Genomic DNA, 16,859 nt, shown 5'->3' on the forward strand with positions numbered 1-16,859 from the left:
CGAGCCAAATTTAGAAGATGTAATTGTAATTGCAAAAAGAATAGAACATTCGCTGAAATGTGTAGATGTCATAAAGAAAAATGGTGAATCCAAAGAGAAAAATTCTATTCAAGCTGTTAGTGTTAAACCTAGAGGGACAACAGGTAATGTGTGTAATGAGAAGATTAACAATTCAAAAGAAATAGGAAAGAAATTTGATTTCTCAACTGTTAAATGTTTCCGCTGTGGGAAAACAGGTCACTTTGCAAATGACAGACAATGCCCAGGGTGGAGGGCCACGTGCAGTAAATGCAAAAAGAAGGGTCATTTCTCTGCCATGTGCAAAGGAAAGAACTACAGAGGTAAGATAAGTGAAGTCTACTATGATGTGGATGGTAGCTATGAGTCTCAAGAGGAAGTAGACTGTGGCCAAATTCAGGTTCAAGCCGTGCAGGGCGGGGAAGGAGGAAAATCCCCAATAGATGAAATTTTAGTGGAAGGGAGACCCACTAAAGTACTTTTTGATTCAGGTGCAAAGATTAGCATTATTTCGAAAGATTTCTTTAATAAAGAAGTGTGTGGAAAAGTCAAAGTTTATCGCCCTGACATAAAACCGTTTGCATACGGAGGTGAACCCATAAAATTGTTTGGGTACTTCTGGGGTTTAATTGACTACAAAGACAGGTTAGTAAGTGCAAAGATTTACATTTCACAAAAAGGAGACAGCATATTGAGCTGGTTCCACCAGAGGGATCTAGGCGTTAAGTTGGACCCGAATTCCGATCCACCTATCATACTTAGAAAAGATTTCAAACCAAATCTAACTTCAGTTAGTCAGAATACTGTAGATGAAGGATTTGCTGAGAGTTTAAAAAAAAGATTCCCAAATGTGTTCTCAGACAAGCTAGGGTGCCTCAAAGGGTATCTTCATCACATTCGCATGGTTGAAAATGCTAAACCCATTTGTTGCAAGGTTAGGAATGTCCCATTTACAGTAAGAGAAATGGTCAAATTAGAACTCGAACGCTTGAAGTCTGAGGGAGTGATTGAAGATGTAGAAGCTACACAATGGGTCGCTCCGGTGGTCGCCGCAAAGAAGGGGGATGGATCTCTTCGTTTGTGTGTCGACCTTAGAGAATTGAACAGGAGTGTGGTAGTTGACCGTTATCCGCTGCCTAAGATTAACGACATGTTAATGCTGTTGAAGGGGGCAAAGGTGTTCAGCACCATTGACCTAAGGTCGGCCTATCATCAAATTAGATTAGATGAGGTTTCGAAGGACCTAACAGCATTTGTCACTCCATTTGGCACTTTTCGTTTTTCAAGACTCCCTTTTGGCCTTGTATCAGCAGCCTCAGTCTTCCAGAGAGCTCTGGAAAAAGTTTTGAAAGGCCTCACTGGTGTTAGAATTTACCAAGATGACATTTTGATCTTTGGAGGTGATACCAAGGAGCATGATGAAAGGCTATACATGGTTTTGAACAGGTTACAAGAATTCAATTTAACAGTAAAAATGCAGAAATGTAAATTCAGAAGAAACTCCATTGAGTACTTAGGACACACTATATCCGAGGGTGGTGTTTCGCCAAAGGAAAGTTTAATTACTGCTATACAGGATTTAGCCACCCCAAAGAATAAAGAGGAACTAATGAGTTTCCTCGGTATGGCTGAATATTATAGTAAATTTGTAAGCGGTTACACACTTCTTTTCCACTTTCAAGACACTCTGCTGCATATTTACAAGCACCTTGTGCCACGGGAGCATCATATTTTATTTTACACTCTCGGGGCTCAGTGTGCTGGCCCATATTTACAAGGCCACGCAAAGCTACCCAGCGTGACTTTTCATGGCCTTGCATGCATGGCCCCCTTTCATGCCTTGCTCTGCGTTAAAGTGGCATTCCAAGGGTGTTGCTGTGGGTGTTCCCTAACAATACTCATGGATTCTGATGCATTCCCAGATTTACAAGGTTTCGTAAACCTGGGAATGCGTCAGTTTCTAAAGCCTCCCCAGGGTAGCCGTTAAAAGTGGTGCATCGAGTAGAAACGGCTTTATTTCTGCTTGTTTTTTCCTCTTTCTATGTGTGCCGAGTTCTGCAGGACATATAGAAGGAGGAACACACCTTCAATGATTGTTTTTGTGCAGGAAGGTGTCCCTTTCAATGCAATGTAATGTCTAAGCTACCGAGTTGCCTCTAGAATGGAATATTAGGCCAGTAGATATGTGAGGAAATTTGGTAGAAACTACCATTGTCTGTGATAAGAAGGATTGCTCTAGAGAAGATGGTGGCGCTACCACAACCATGTATTGCAACAAAGGTATGCAGTTCCTAAGAAAATATAGAAGGGTAGAGTAGGGGACTGGTCAGTATAGACTATATTCCAAAAGGGGAGGTTGGTCTCTCCCACTTTAGGACCTGGGGCCCTCACCCACCCTGCTGGGTGTCATGCTTCTTCATAGGGCATGCCCCTTGTCAGGCTGGTGCTGCAATGCCTGATTGGTACCCTATGAGGGGCTCTTTGTCGGAGATCTTTTATTCAAAAGCCTTAAGGGGCCATGTGGTGTACATGAGTATCAGGGGTATAGGTGCAAGGTGAGGGGGATTAAAATAAGGCCCAGTGGTACTCAAAATCAATTTTAATCAGTGAGTCCACTTGTCAAAATTAAAAACAAAGATGGCTCACCACTGATATAATGTTCACCTGTGGCTATAGTCTAAAGGTCAAAATGTTTCTTGCTTGAGTAGTCACAGGATCAACTGTCAATTCTTCAGGACAAACAAAATAAAATAACTATGTACACAGTGGTTGGTTTCCTAATTAGTATCCAGGGTAAACCAAATACACAACCAACCTATCAGTGAGGTACCTTGTTTTTGAACGAACCTTGAAAAACATAATGGTATATATCATTAAAGAGTCCTCTGAAAAGACAGCATGCAAGAAAATGTATTCAAGCTATTAGTGAAAGTTCAAAGGTGATAGGAGCAGTGAAAAGGAAGAGATAAGCGGCAGACAGGTGACACATCTAAGGGCTGAGGCAGGCAGGGTGGCTTAAACAACCACCATGGTACATAGGAGACTTCACGTAACTCACCCAGTTGGGGTGGCTCACCAGCTGCATCGACTGCTGGTAGAGGGATCATTAGGGATTTCTTAACATCCGGGTTTGTAAATAAAGATGAAGTCATATGAACATGGTGATCAAAAGGTAAAAAATATAAGCAGTATCGTCACGGAGGAGGCAAAGACTAACCCCTTGTTGACAGCAGCGATGGGATGCTCACGGTTGATCTGCGGCTCAGATGCCGTAGGAGCTACTCTCGCTGCACAGGCTCGGCAGGGTGTGGAGGGTTCTATTGGGTGAGGTACATGAGGTTGGATCAAAGTTTGGCCCCCAATGAAGTTCACGGGTCTCGATGAACTTGAAACACCGTATAGGTGCCATATACAGGAAGGGTGTGCACTGACATATGTTAGAGTATCCTTGTGACAAAAATTAAATCAAGAGTGTTGAGGATCATGTGGCTGTGACTATGAGGTGTATAACAGTGCACCCAAAATGACCACGATGGGCAAGAAGGGTGTTAGCCACAGCAGGTGCAAAATATCAAGGTTATTACAAGCCACGGAGGCAAAGTAGTTGGTAGGTGTTAAACTCCAACAAAGTCATTGCATATCAGGCAGCATTTGTTGCAATTTAATGTGCTATCGAACACCATGAGAATAAAAGAATCAGGGATGTAGTGCATAAATGTCAGATCCATATGTCCTGTCTAGGGCCATTGCATTAAAGTAGTCATGTTGCCGACATGTGGCGCTAAGTAACCAGCAAAACAAGTTCTTGTATTTGTGGAGATAAGACGGCACAGTATCTATGCTATTCTGGGGTAATACCATGCAAATGTATGTAGGGCTATCTGTTCGGTTTGCTCCAAGGGATGTCCTCATTCAGACCTTGTTTGTCAGCGGGAGAGGCAGAAAATCACATTTGCTCTCTCTTAAATAGGGCTTTCTTGCTCGTCTGGGGATGTGCCTCAATTACTGCCCATCATAGGCTATCAGGTGTATCTCACTTCTGTACGAAGTGCGTGCACATCTTGGTGGTGAGTTTATGGAAGCGAATGTTGCTGTGCTGTTGCATAATCCGAGTTTTAACCATCCTGGTAGTCGTACCTCAGTATCGTAAATTGCAAGGGCTTGTGAGGGTGTATATGCAGTTACTGATACTACAGTTGGTGTGTGTTTGCTATACCCATTTGAACTTGTTAGAAACTTTTATAACTAAAGTGATCTCAATAAAAGCACACATTGTGCAGAATCCTCATGGGTAGTGTACTCTCACTGGGGGGAGATCCCACAAGGATCTTTGCTCACAGTGAATAGAAGGTTGCGGTGTGATATGGACAAGTATTTCCTTTATGTTCCCCATGCATTTGAAGGCAAACCGAGGTGCGTTGGGGTAATGTAATTTCACCAGTTTCTAGAGTGCCCCATGTATTGTTACTGATCTTGCAAATCTGATTGGAGTCTGGTGTATATGTGGTGACACATGTCAATGCATCTGTGGTTTGTGTCTGATTTTGTTCCAACAGTGCCTCTATTATTGTTCCTGGCCCTTTTCTTAGCCATTTTTATACTGTGTGCGGAGTATTCCAGAGAGTTCAAGGTGTGTGCAAGTTGGTCAGCCTTAGTTTTGTAGTCTGAAATGGTACTATAATTATATCGCAGCCTTAAAAATGGTACAAATGGGAGGTTATCTTTCAGAGCTTTGGGATTGTCTCTGCTGTATAGAAGAAGTATGTTACAGTCTGTGGGTTATCTGTAGACTGTGGTACTTAATTGACAATCAGCCAGTGTGATCATGAGATCTAGGAAGGGGATATTCATGTGGGATATGACGTTGGTGAAGAGGAGGTAAGGATTGATGGTGTTAATCCAGCTACAGAAATCCTCACATAATGCATTTTCTCCCTTCCATAATATCAAGATATCATCGATGTATCTTCGCCAGAGTAGTATTTTGCTGTTGTAGGGATTCGAGTGCTCAAAGATCATCCTTTTTTCAAATGCTGCCATATAAAGGCATGCCAAACTTGGGGCAAAAGTACTAGTCATGGAAGTCCCCTGAGTTTGATGATATAGTTGTTTCTTGAATTGAAAAAGGTTTTCAGTTAGAGTTAGTGTGGCACATTCCAAAAAGAAGTTGTCTGGGGTAGGTGAATCCCAGTCATCAGCTTGGAGAGCTGCCTCTATTGTCGTAAATTGGCTGCGATTGGATTAGCATTAGCGGAATCCATCTCGTATTTAGAGGCTATCTTGTCCATTTTGTGGAATCCATCTGTATTTCTGGCAGCCATTTTGCCTGCCATGTGTTCACCAAGAGCTGTTTCCTTCTTCACTGTTGTTTTCCCTTGTGCTCTGTTTAAAGGACTGGCTATACTTAGACTCTGCTACTCTGCACATGCGCAGAAGAGTCTAACTGTCCATGCATCTGTTTTTAGTCTGTAGCTGTCAGGTTGTTTCTACCAGAGTCAGCAACTGCTAGCTCCTCCTTTACTGTTGACTGTGCATTTCTGTATGACCATCTATGTGCATAACTCTTCTCATGTATACTTGTACCGCCTTTTTCAGCCCCTGTGTGGGTATAAAAGGACCATGCTCTTTCTGTTCAGTGTGCTACTTCACTCAATACCGAAGGGTGCTGTTTGAATGTAGTTCCACCTCATGAGGTTTATTAAACTTTGTATTTTCTATTCCAGTTTCTGTGCCAACTTCTTCCTATTGGTCTGAGGACTCTGTGCAGAGAAGGGCGAACCCCTTGCACTGGTAGGCCTAACTGAGGTCCACTTCTACAAATTACCGCCCAACCAGTGGGGCTCATCGGTGACTCGGATGCCCAAAGGATTGGTCGCGACGAAGGATTGGAATCTCGCTCTGGACGCGATCGCTGCCCGATGAGACCCGAGTCTTGGCAACCACGGCGTTTTTCCTTTCTTTCTGATCTGACCATCCAGGTGGTGCCGGTCCTCAACTGAGATCTCTTCTGTTGACCCGCCGTGCAGTGACCATTTGGTCGATTTTAGAACTTGGCAGTTGGAACCTGGACACCAAGTGATTGGTAAGTGTCCTTCTGCGGCGCTTGCTGTTGGTTTTGATGCCTGGGATTGGTAAGGTAGTTTAGTAACACTTACTGTGGCTTTTGGATTGCGCATTTTGTGTTGGCCAACTTGGTTTGTAATGATTTATATATATATAAGTTGCAACCTATATAGGCAGGTAATGAGGAGAATTTTCTCTATCTGAATTGATTTGAACGGCACATCGTACTAAAGGTACCTTAAGTGCTACTTTGATTATAATACTGCATATTCTGCACTATTTTTGGCATGCCTGATTTTAGCACACTTCGTAGGATGTGTTGCTGTTGTAGTGGTACCAATTTGAGACTCGATGAAGCACAACCGGCCACCCCGGAGGGGATGCCTAATAGGGATATGTATATTAAGCATGGTCTTTCTTCAATAATGTATAGCACATTATGGAATAAATACACTCGTAAGGATCCTGAGTTGCGTTGGCCTATGTTTGGGTCATTTGGTTTACGAAAGATTGAGAATGTGGAACAATGTCTGTGTAAGCGAAAGACTAGGTAAGATATGTTTGATTGTGTACGAATGTGGGAGAAAGAAGTGCGTGAACGAATGAAGCGTGAGCAAGCTTTGATTGAAAAAGAACAGCGAAAGAACATTTATGAAGAACAAAGAAACAAAAGAGTTAAAAGAGAGAGAAGATAGGGAGCTCAATTTACAGGTAACTGGCCAATACGCTGTTCGGCGGCCCCTTTATCCTATACTTAATAAACCACAAGATGATTCCTTATTATTAGATCGCCCTCCACCTCCGTATACTGTTCCGTCTGCCACTCATGAGTCAGATAAGGACTCTAGTTCTGAGGAAAATAAGGCACGAGAAACTCGTTCCATGTTGACTACTGCGCGTTCGTCCCAGCTCCGATCTGCTGCTCGTAAAGCAGTTCATAGCACTGCCCCCGCCTTTGAACTTCTAGATAGTATGAGAGGGTGGTATGAAAGGGAGCAGCTGTATTTTACTGAGGTGTTTGCCGCAGAGGTCCTTGAGCTGTTTAGGAAATATTCTGAGGAGTTACAGCCTGACGATATAGCAGATAATTATAAACAAATGCGTGATGGTCTTTTTGTTTTCTCCCAGGTGGCTGATACAATCAGGCGTTTGGTTAAACTGCGTGTTGATGCAGTCCGTTTGTGAGAGGAGAAAAGGCTGCAGACGTAGCTGCACAGACATCACAGACCGGCATGGCACAAGCTTTTACCTCCGGAACAGATAAGACTATGATAGTTCATGCCAAACCTATGCGGGAGGCCGCGCCTTTGTATGTTCCTCCTAAAGGACTGGGTACAAGTGATGATAAGGCCTCTATTGATGGGAAGGGTTATTTTATTTATAATTGGGTTTAAACTCCTTGGAATAGGACTGATGTTATGGCACTTAAAACTGCATTGCCTGATCCGCGAAAAAATCCAGCCGCTTTTTATGAGGAAGTTGAGGGTGCTATTAGCTCTTACACTATGACTTTGCCTGATATTGATTTATTTTTCGGATTGATATTACCACCTGATATGTGGAGAACTGTTCGTAAAATTGATGATTGTGCAGCTTTTGGGGCATTTTGGAGAGACTTAGAACAAATGGATGTAGAAAGGGAACCCGCACAGAAGCCATGTCAGTTATTTTTAGATCTTCCCGCAGCTATATTAGTTAAGCTAAAAACGATTATTCCCCCTAAAAAGATAGATTGGACTGTTTTAGCATCTTGTAAGCAAAAGGCAGATGAATCGGTCTCGGATTTCTTTACACGCTTTGAAGAAGCATTCCACGATTTTAGTGGCCAGTCATTGACAGATGACACAGGCAGACATCTGTTTGACGATAAATATGTCGCAAACCTGTTGCCAGGAATAGCTAGTCGCCTAAAGGCCAGTGAGAGTTCATGGACTACCTCTTCCCCGTTTTCTCTCTTGACTATGGCTCAGTATTATGAACACCAGGAATTAGAAGCAAAGGGTAATGAGGATAAGAAGACTAAAGAATTAAAAATGATGGTTATGTTGGCTCAGGCTTATGGTCCGCCTTTTAGAGGTAGTGATAGAGGTGGACGTGGATCTTATGGTTCGTCTCTCCCTTCTTATACTCGTTTGAATTTGTCTGCTGACCAGTGCGCGTACTGTAAGAAATTCGGGCACTGGGTTTCCGATTGTCCAGCACGGCGTGCTCAGCAGTGTACACGTGGTAGGGGACAAATGAGAAATCGTCCAGGATATTCAGGGCCTAGAGGAAGCACAGGTGATTGTGCTAGGTTTGATGCTAATATACGTAGGCAGGATGGGTTCAACACTTTTGATAGAAGGAACCAATATCAAATGTCTGACTATGTGCCATCTCATTCTCAAGATTCTACTTATGCATAGGATTGCCTAGCATGGGGTAAGGAATCATTTGAAGTTCCAGAAGATCAGAGGGGTCCCTATGTTACAGCAAATGTTTTGGGCTCCACTGATCAGTTTCTGGTTGATACAGGAGCTACTCGTAGCGCCTTGTCTAAACAATTGGTTCCAAGGGCTCCCCTGTCTGGCTTAACCATTACATCGATAGGCTTCGGTGGAACCCCTTCCCTTAGCCCATTGTCGCAACCACTTGCATTCGATGTGGATAAATTTACTGCTCCATGTCCATTTTTGCTTTCCCCAAATACACCAGACAATATTGTAGGTCTTGATATGCTTAAGTATTTCAGGGCTACGATACGATGTTCTCCAGAAGGTGTACGTGTTATCTTGAATGACAACCATCCTGTGATGGAGAGAGCTTGTCTTGTTAAAGAGGATATTGCATTAGCTTCACTCCCTAGTACTTTGTGGGCAACTTCAGACACTGATGTAGGGCGAATGGTTATTCAACCGGTACACATTAGTGTCAAGGAGGGCGCTGTGCTGCCACGTTTGCCTCAATACAAAATTTCACAGGAAGGTGAAGAAGCACTCGTACGTATTGTCCATGATCTCATTGAAGTGGGGGTTGTTGAGGAAGTTCCTTACAATGTTTGTAACAGTCCGATTCTTCCTATTCTGAAAAAAGATACTGACACTAGGGTTTACAGATTTATTATTGATTTGCGAAAAGTTAATAAGATTGTAGTACCACAATACCCCGTGGTTTCTGATATAACGACACTTCTTACTTTGGTTTCCCCGACAGTGACTACATTTTCTGTGATAGACTTGAAGAATGCTTTCTTTTAGATCCCTATTCATCCTGATAGCCGATATTTGTTCGGTTTCACTTTGAATATTCGATCGTATAGATTCTGTAGAGTTCCTCAAGGCTATACTGAGAGTCCTAGTATTTACAGTCAAGCATTAAAAAGACAACTTGATTCTTTCATTTTGCCTGAAGGAGTGGCTCTCATACAATATGTCGATGACATCTTGTTGGCAGCCGACACCCCTGAGCAGTGTGAAAAATGTACTTTGTCCTTGCTGTCTTTTCTTGCTTCCCATCATCACAAAGTATCACGAAAGAAATTGCAATATTGTAGACCGAAGGTGACCTACTTAGGTCACCTTCTGTCTAAGGAGGGCCGTGAACTCACACCAGATCGCATTCAAGCTATTTTAGACACACCAGTGCCCCGTACTCAGAAAGATGTCCGTGCATTCATTGGTCTTACTTCTTTTTGTAGGCAATGGATATTAGGATTTTCACACATTGTTAAACCCTTGCTAGCACTTTTGACCAAAGATACTCCAATGCCCCTCCCATGGACAGATGAATGTGAGACTGCTTTCCGACAGTTACAACAAGCTCTTTGTTCAGCACCAGTGTTAGGTACTCCAGATTATACGAAGCCTTTTACATTATATGTACACGAGAAATATGGATGCGCATTGTCAGTTTTAGTACAGACACACGGTGACAAACAGCGTCCCTGTGCATATTTTTCAGCAGTACTTGATCCTGTTGCTCTTGCGTTACCTGGATGCTTCCGTTCAGTTGCAGCAACAGCTGTGTCAATACGTCAGAGTGAAGGGATAGTTTTGTCACATAAGCTGTTGGTGCTAGTACCCCATGCGGTTGATGCCCTTTTAAATCAGACGAAGACGCAGCATTTAACTAGTGCTCGTCTGACAGGATACGAATTGACATTATTGGCCCCTCACATTACACTAAAGAGATGTGCAATACTAAACCCAGCCACTTTGTTGCCATACCCGGCGACTCAGTCTCAGTCACAGGAATCTCATGATTGTATATTCCTTACTGAGGAACAGACAAAGGGTCGTGTCGATTTGCATGACACGCCCCTTTCAAGTGTTGATGGGGAACTATGGGTTGATGGGTCCTGTTTGAAGTTACCAGATGGTACAACGTCAGCTGCATATGCAATTACAACACTTCAGACGGTAGTTGAGACAGCTCGTATTCCACAGAAGTCAGCTCAGGCAGCTGAGCTAATAGCGTTGACACGAGCATGTGAACTTAGTACTGACTTATCTGTGAACATTTATACAGACAGCCGCTATGCTTTCGGAGTGGCTCATGATTTTGGGCTACTCTGGAAGGAGAGGGGCTTTCTTACATCCCACGGGGTGCAAATAATGCATGGAGAATTAGTACATAATCTCTTGACTGCTTTAACATACCTGAAGAGGATAGCAATTGTTAAATGTAGCGCACATAAGAAGATAATTGATTAGATAGGACAAGGCAATGCTTTTGCAGACCAAACAGCCCGTGGAACTGCCATGCAGCGAGGCACCACGTCTATGTACGTAGTGAAGTCACAGGCCGAACGCTGGCATGATACCAGACAGGAAGTGCTAGATATGCAGAGATTGGCTTCTGCAGAAGAAATTGAGCAATGGTCTAAGGAGGGAACATTGGATGATGAGGGCTGTTGGAGGAATAAAGAGATGAGCAAGTGGAGATTGACGACAGCTTATTTACAACCTATGATTCATATGGCGCATGGGCCGGCACATGTTGGAGCCTCCTCGATAACGAAATTGCTCACGCAAGTTTGGGAGCATCCAGAAATTGCCGGTACAGCTAAAAAAATGGTGCAGTCTTGTCTGATTTGTCTTCAGCACAATCCTGGTAAAGGGGCACGAACTCCTACAGGAGGGTTTGCTACGCCAACCGCACCTTTTGAAGTTTTGCAAATGGATTACATCCAGCTTGAGCGCTGTAATAACTTAAAGTATGTTTTGGTAGTGGTATGTGCCTTTAGCAAATGGATAAAGGCATACCCTACGAAGGACAATACAGCTCTCACTACCGCAAAGGTGCTTTTGAAGGAATTTTTCCCTAGATTTGGTGTTTGTAAACTTTTATGGAGTTATAACGGACCCCATTTTATTGGGCAAGTTGTCGAATATGTCCTGAAGGGGTTAGGGATAAAGCAGAAGTTCCACGCTGCTTTCCATCCATAATCAGCACGGTAAGTGGAAAGGTATAACGCCACACTTAAATTAAAACTGGCGAAAATACTGGCTTCCACATCCTTGAATTGGCCAGACGCATTACCTTTGGCACTGTTGGCCATTAGATCAGTGCCACCTTCGTGATCTGGTCTTACACCATATGAGGTGGTGTTTGGAAGGCCTATGAACATTTGGGGAATTCCTAAACCACGCCCCATACATGATGTACCATGTGTGTTGATGAGTGACTACCTATCACAATTGACTGACAGTTTGGTTTCTATTCATCAACAGGTTCGAGAAGCTCTTCCTGATAGGTCTGCAGGTGAAGGCCATGGACTTCGACCTGGAGATCAGATGATGATCCGATCGTTCCAGAGGTCGAGCAGCTTGGAACCGAGGTGGCGTGGCCCGGAGCAGGTGCTCCTTTCAACGAGATCTGCGGTCCGAGTGACGAATAGGAGGAACTGGGTGCACTCCACCCACTGCAAGAAAGTGCCGTCTACCTTGGTGGATCCTGTTGCTTTGATCGACCATCGGGACATCCTGGATACAGAGAACGGCCAAGCCATATTACCTGACGAACCTGAGGAAGTCTTCCCGGACCACACAATTCCTGGAGTATCCTGATACCAACTGAGACAACGGAAAGAGCCTGCATTGCTGAAATAGACTGGTTGAGCAACCTCCCTGGGTTAGTGAAACGGAATGCCGATGTGGCAAGGGGGGAGGATCAGTTCTGCATAGTGTAGCAACACCCGTCTCGTGAAGAAATCAACGGCTGCCCAGGGATAAGAGCTCCAACGATTGTTTTCAACAATAAGCTGATCATGTCCACAATGAGATCAACTGTTGCTAAGAGAAAGATCATTTGTGCTATAGGGTTTGTTGTTGCTATGGTGGCTGTAGCGGTTCGTTGAGAAAGTGGCTCCTGCTCGAGAACTTTTGATCGCCACTACTCCAGTATCAGTCGAACACCCTTACTTTACGCTTCCCTACCATGAGCAGAAGCATCGACAATCCTATTTAAATAACACCTTTATCCAGATGTTGCATCATACTCATAATGCCACAAATACTACCAACTGTTGGGTGTGTGGGATGATACCTGCACATCAAAAGAAAGGAGGAACACCTTTTATTCCTCTTCCCTTTTCTCATAATGGTTCTTGTCAAGCTTGGTATGTGCTTTTGTTTGCATCTGGAAGACGCACAGTAGGCGGGCTTCTTTTTCGCCTCAATAAGGTATGCTATCAAGATAAAGATGGTTATCCTCAAGCCAAAGGGACTAAATGGGAATGGGAAGAGTATCAACCAGACAATATTTCAACGCCATATATCTTCACAAATATGAGAACTTTTACCAGTAATAAACAATTTGTGATTTCTGTTACCAGAGCTAAAGCAGATTTATGTGTAAGCAGTATTGGAAGAATTCCAGTGGGGAAAAGCGAATGTACTGTAATTTTGTCTATTGAAGGTATAAACAATAGCACTTTCATAGCCTCACACAATACTTATTTTATCTGTGGTAGCAACGGATATTATCAACTACCTGCTGGGTGGTCAGGCGTGTGCTATGTGTCCTTTCTATTGCCCCCTGTGTTTCTGGCACCTGCATCCTACCACCGGGACCTTAAATTATTCGACGATATCTCTAGGAATAGATACAAAAGGACAATAAGTGTTGACGAAGTAGACCAAACTGATACCACTCTGCAACAATATGTCGATTTTAATTTAGGTTTGTTCTCCTTTGTGGGTGCTGCATTAAACAGTAGGAAAGTAAGACGATTAACTAGAGTTGTGGAAGCTGTTACCAATCAGACAGCTATGGCACTCGGGAACATTACGGAGGAGCTGCAAATTGCAAGGATTGTAGCTCTCCAGAACCGAATGGTCCTAGATGTGGTTCTGGCTGATCGAGGTGGTGCATGTCGCATCATCGGTAGCAGCTGTTGCGTATTCATACCGGGATCACTCACCTTCAGTATATGACGCAATATCGAAGCTGCATAAGATTGCTGCAGAAATTCATCCAGAGACTGGTACTTGGACTCTGGCTGGATGGTTTTGGACTCTCGTTTCTGCTTGGGGCTGGAAGTTACTAACTATCCTGTGTAGAATTATTTCAATACTTTTTACATGCTGTGTATGTATCCAATGTGGTCCAATGCTTTGCTCTATTTGCATTTCTGTCTGTATACCTGTCAAAAGGAATATTGCAGAGACAAAGGCCCAACAAATGTTGAATAAAGAAGTGGCCGAAATAATGCTAATAGATGTATGGGATGCATATTTAGATTACCCCAGAGGAACAGATGTCTTCAGCTAATGCTAAAAGGGCCGTCTGTCGTAAATTGGCTGCGATTGGATTAGCATTAGCGGAATCCATCTCGTATTTAGAGGCTATCTTGTCCATTTTGTGGAATCCATCTGTATTTCTGGCAGCCATTTTGCCTGCCATGTGCTCACCAAGAGCTGTTTCCTTCTTCACTGTTGTTTTCCCTTGTGCTCTGTTTAAAGGACTGGCTATACTTAGACTCTGCTACTCTGCACATGCGCAGAAGAGTCTAACTGTCCATGCATCTGTTTGTAGTCTGTAGCTGTCAGGTTGTTTCATCCAGAGTCAGCAACTGCTAGCTCCTCCTTTACTATTGACTGTGCATTTCTGTATGACCATCTATGTGCATAACATTTCTCATGTATACTTGTACCGCCTTTTTCAGCCCCTGTGTGGGTATAAAAGGACCATGCTCTTTCTGTTCAGTGTGCTAATTCACTCAATACCGAAGCGTGCTGTTTGAATGTAGTTCCACCTCATGAGGTTTATTAAACTTTGTATTTTCTATTCCAGTTTCTGTGCCAACTTTTTCCTATTGGTCTGAGGACTCTGTGCAGAGAAGGGTGAACCCCTTGCACTGGTAGGCCTAGCTGAGGTCCACTTCTACACTATTACTTCTAGTGTTTGGGGAATGTTTGTGTAGAGTACCTCCACGTCCAACATAACTAATAAGTCAATCTCATTAGTAGTGCCGACGTTTGCAATGAGATGGAATACATCCCTATTATCCTGTATAACTGATGTATTTTTCTATACCACATGGTGTAGAAAGTGGTCACAGAAACGTGGCAAGAAGGGAGTCAATCCCTGATACAATGGGTCATCCTGGTGGGGGGGTGAGGCTCTTGTGAATTTTGGGAAGGATATGGAAATAGGGCGTTCTGGGTTCCCTATTGATCAGAAAAGCAGCTTCATTCTTACTGATCCAACCCTGAGTTTCAGCTGTGGAGACCATTGCAGTGATAAGTTTGGTAAGGCGGCCAGTAGGATCACCAGAGGTTGGGGTGTAATATTGACGGTTGGCCACTTGGCAATTACATTCATTGTCATAGTACAAAGTGGACATTATCACGGTAGCCCCTCCTTTGTCTGCTTGTTTGATAGTTATCTTGTGGTCATTGGCCAAAGAACTCACCTCTAGAAACTTCTATGAGGATTGCTTGTTTGAATGTGAGGATCTCATTTGGTACCATGCTAGCATTGGGGGTAAACTTAGAGGGATTGCTTAATCCTGTGTCCAATTGAGTTTGGTTGGGTTTATCCTGAAAGAACACTTTTAGATATACCTTCCGGAAGAAATTGTGGAGTTCACAGTTATCACAGACCTTGTCAATCCTCAGAGTTGGCACGAGTCCCAGGCCCTTCTTGAGGACTCTGAATTAAATCCCAGTAAGCACCCTGCTATAATAATTTACAATCAATTTTTCTTCTTTGATTGGCTCCAGGTTTGCACTGATTGTTTAGGCGGTACCTGCCACTGAACTCACTTTTGATTTCCTCATCTGCTACCTCTTCCTCTGCCCCAGCCTCTGTCTAAAAAAGAGGGGTTGCAAGTGTGGGAGAAGAATTGTTGTGTGCCCTGTGGGTATATAAAATATGAGGGTATATAAAATGCCCCCATTCCAAGGACCCACCAGTAGGCGGGTCCTTGGAATTGGGGTATTTTATATACAAAGTAAGGAGGCCGTGGGCCCCTTCTGGTTCCATTGCTGCCCCAACTATCATTGCTGGAGTTATTGTTGGAGAAATTTAGCCTGTGTGAGTTCTGGCTTTCATCTGATGAGCTCTCAGTTCCCATGGGCATGTAATCCTCTTTAAGATAACGATACAGCTTTTCTTTGTCAAATTTATAAATATCTTTTTGCAATTTAGTAATCTTTTGTTTAATTAAGTATTCTTTGTGTCCTGCAATTTCACTGTTGATTTCAGATAGTTTGGTTTGTAGGCCGTTATCAGGATGACTGCTTTCAATGATCCTTCTGCTATTTGGATTCTGATCAATAGTGCATCTGCCAGATGTTTTACAGTATTGATAATTAAGATGAGCTAGTCCCTTGGGCATCTCCATGCAATTAGAGATCATTCCCTTCTAAAAGTGGGATCTTCCAGGAAGAGACACAGAACGTTGTTAACGATCAGGCCATTAGGCGCTATGTTGGCTTTTAAATATTCTGTGATGATTGCACCTTGGCGGGTGATCTTGACCTATTCTCTTTTCATTGTTGGGAGTGAATGCCACTCGTCTTTTGGTTGCCTGATAAGGTGCTGTTTTCAGCCACTAGTAGTGGAGTTCTTAAAATCTCCACAACCACCTCATCTCCAAACCTTAGGCCCTGGTTTTCTTCCATCTGTCACTAGGGGTGTCTGACCCTTCATTAGAGAAAAGGGAAAAGAGAAAGCAGACTACGTGGCAGGAGTAGCACAGAGTAGGAGGAGTGTCAAGAGGCTACTCCTAATCAAGTAAGTCCCACAGCGGAACATTGTGCTCAAGATCCATCAACCATATGGGGAGACTGGGGGTTCTTGTAGGTCCAGCATAAATGCCCCTATGGTATAAGTATTGCAACAAAGGTATGCAGTTTCTAAGAAAATATAGAAGGGTAGAGTAGACCCCCTCCCCTTTTGGACTGTATTCTATACCGATCAGCCCTCTACTCTACCCTTCTTTATTTTTTTAGGAACTCCATACCTTAGTTGCAATACAAGGACGCGCTGAAGACTGGTGAACAAGCCGATTGAAATCTAATTTGGAGCGCCTGGCAAAGGGCTCCCTCGACCTCTATCTTGCGCTCTCACGTTACGAAGGAATCTCCATTGCCACAAGATATTGTTTTTAAAAATTGCACATTACTGTTTTTAAGATTGCTTTAAAAATCGTTTTACATTCACTTTGCTCGCGCACTTCCCCAGTCCACCGCTGATTTGTGTCAGACTGAGTGGAGGGAAGCTGGACGCACACACCGGAAGAGAATACTACTTTCCGGTTTGAAACTCCACGCAGGTGATCAGTCTAGCTG

At 43.4% G+C, this 16,859-nt stretch overlaps 1 long non-coding RNA gene across 4 annotated transcripts in view; it reads left to right on the forward strand.

The window, feature by feature from the left end:
• LOC146821136 (uncharacterized) overlaps positions 1-16,859 on the forward strand; it is a 222,734-nt gene that overhangs the window by 75,038 nt on the left and 130,837 nt on the right. The window contains exons 3-4 of one of the 4 annotated variants that reach the window (XR_014963120.1): positions 5,742-6,100; positions 11,793-13,771. The exons of 1 other annotated variant lie outside the window; for it this stretch is intronic. This is a non-coding gene — a long non-coding RNA (uncharacterized LOC146821136). Of the gene's footprint in view, positions 1-5,741; positions 6,201-11,792; positions 13,772-16,859 lie in introns of those variants that run through there. 2 more of the 4 variants (XR_014963122.1, XR_014963118.1) reach the window with 2 other exon arrangements.

This window comes from Triturus cristatus, chromosome 6 (genome assembly GCF_964204655.1).
Source record: "Triturus cristatus chromosome 6, aTriCri1.1, whole genome shotgun sequence".
NCBI lineage: Eukaryota > Metazoa > Chordata > Amphibia > Caudata > Salamandridae > Triturus > Triturus cristatus.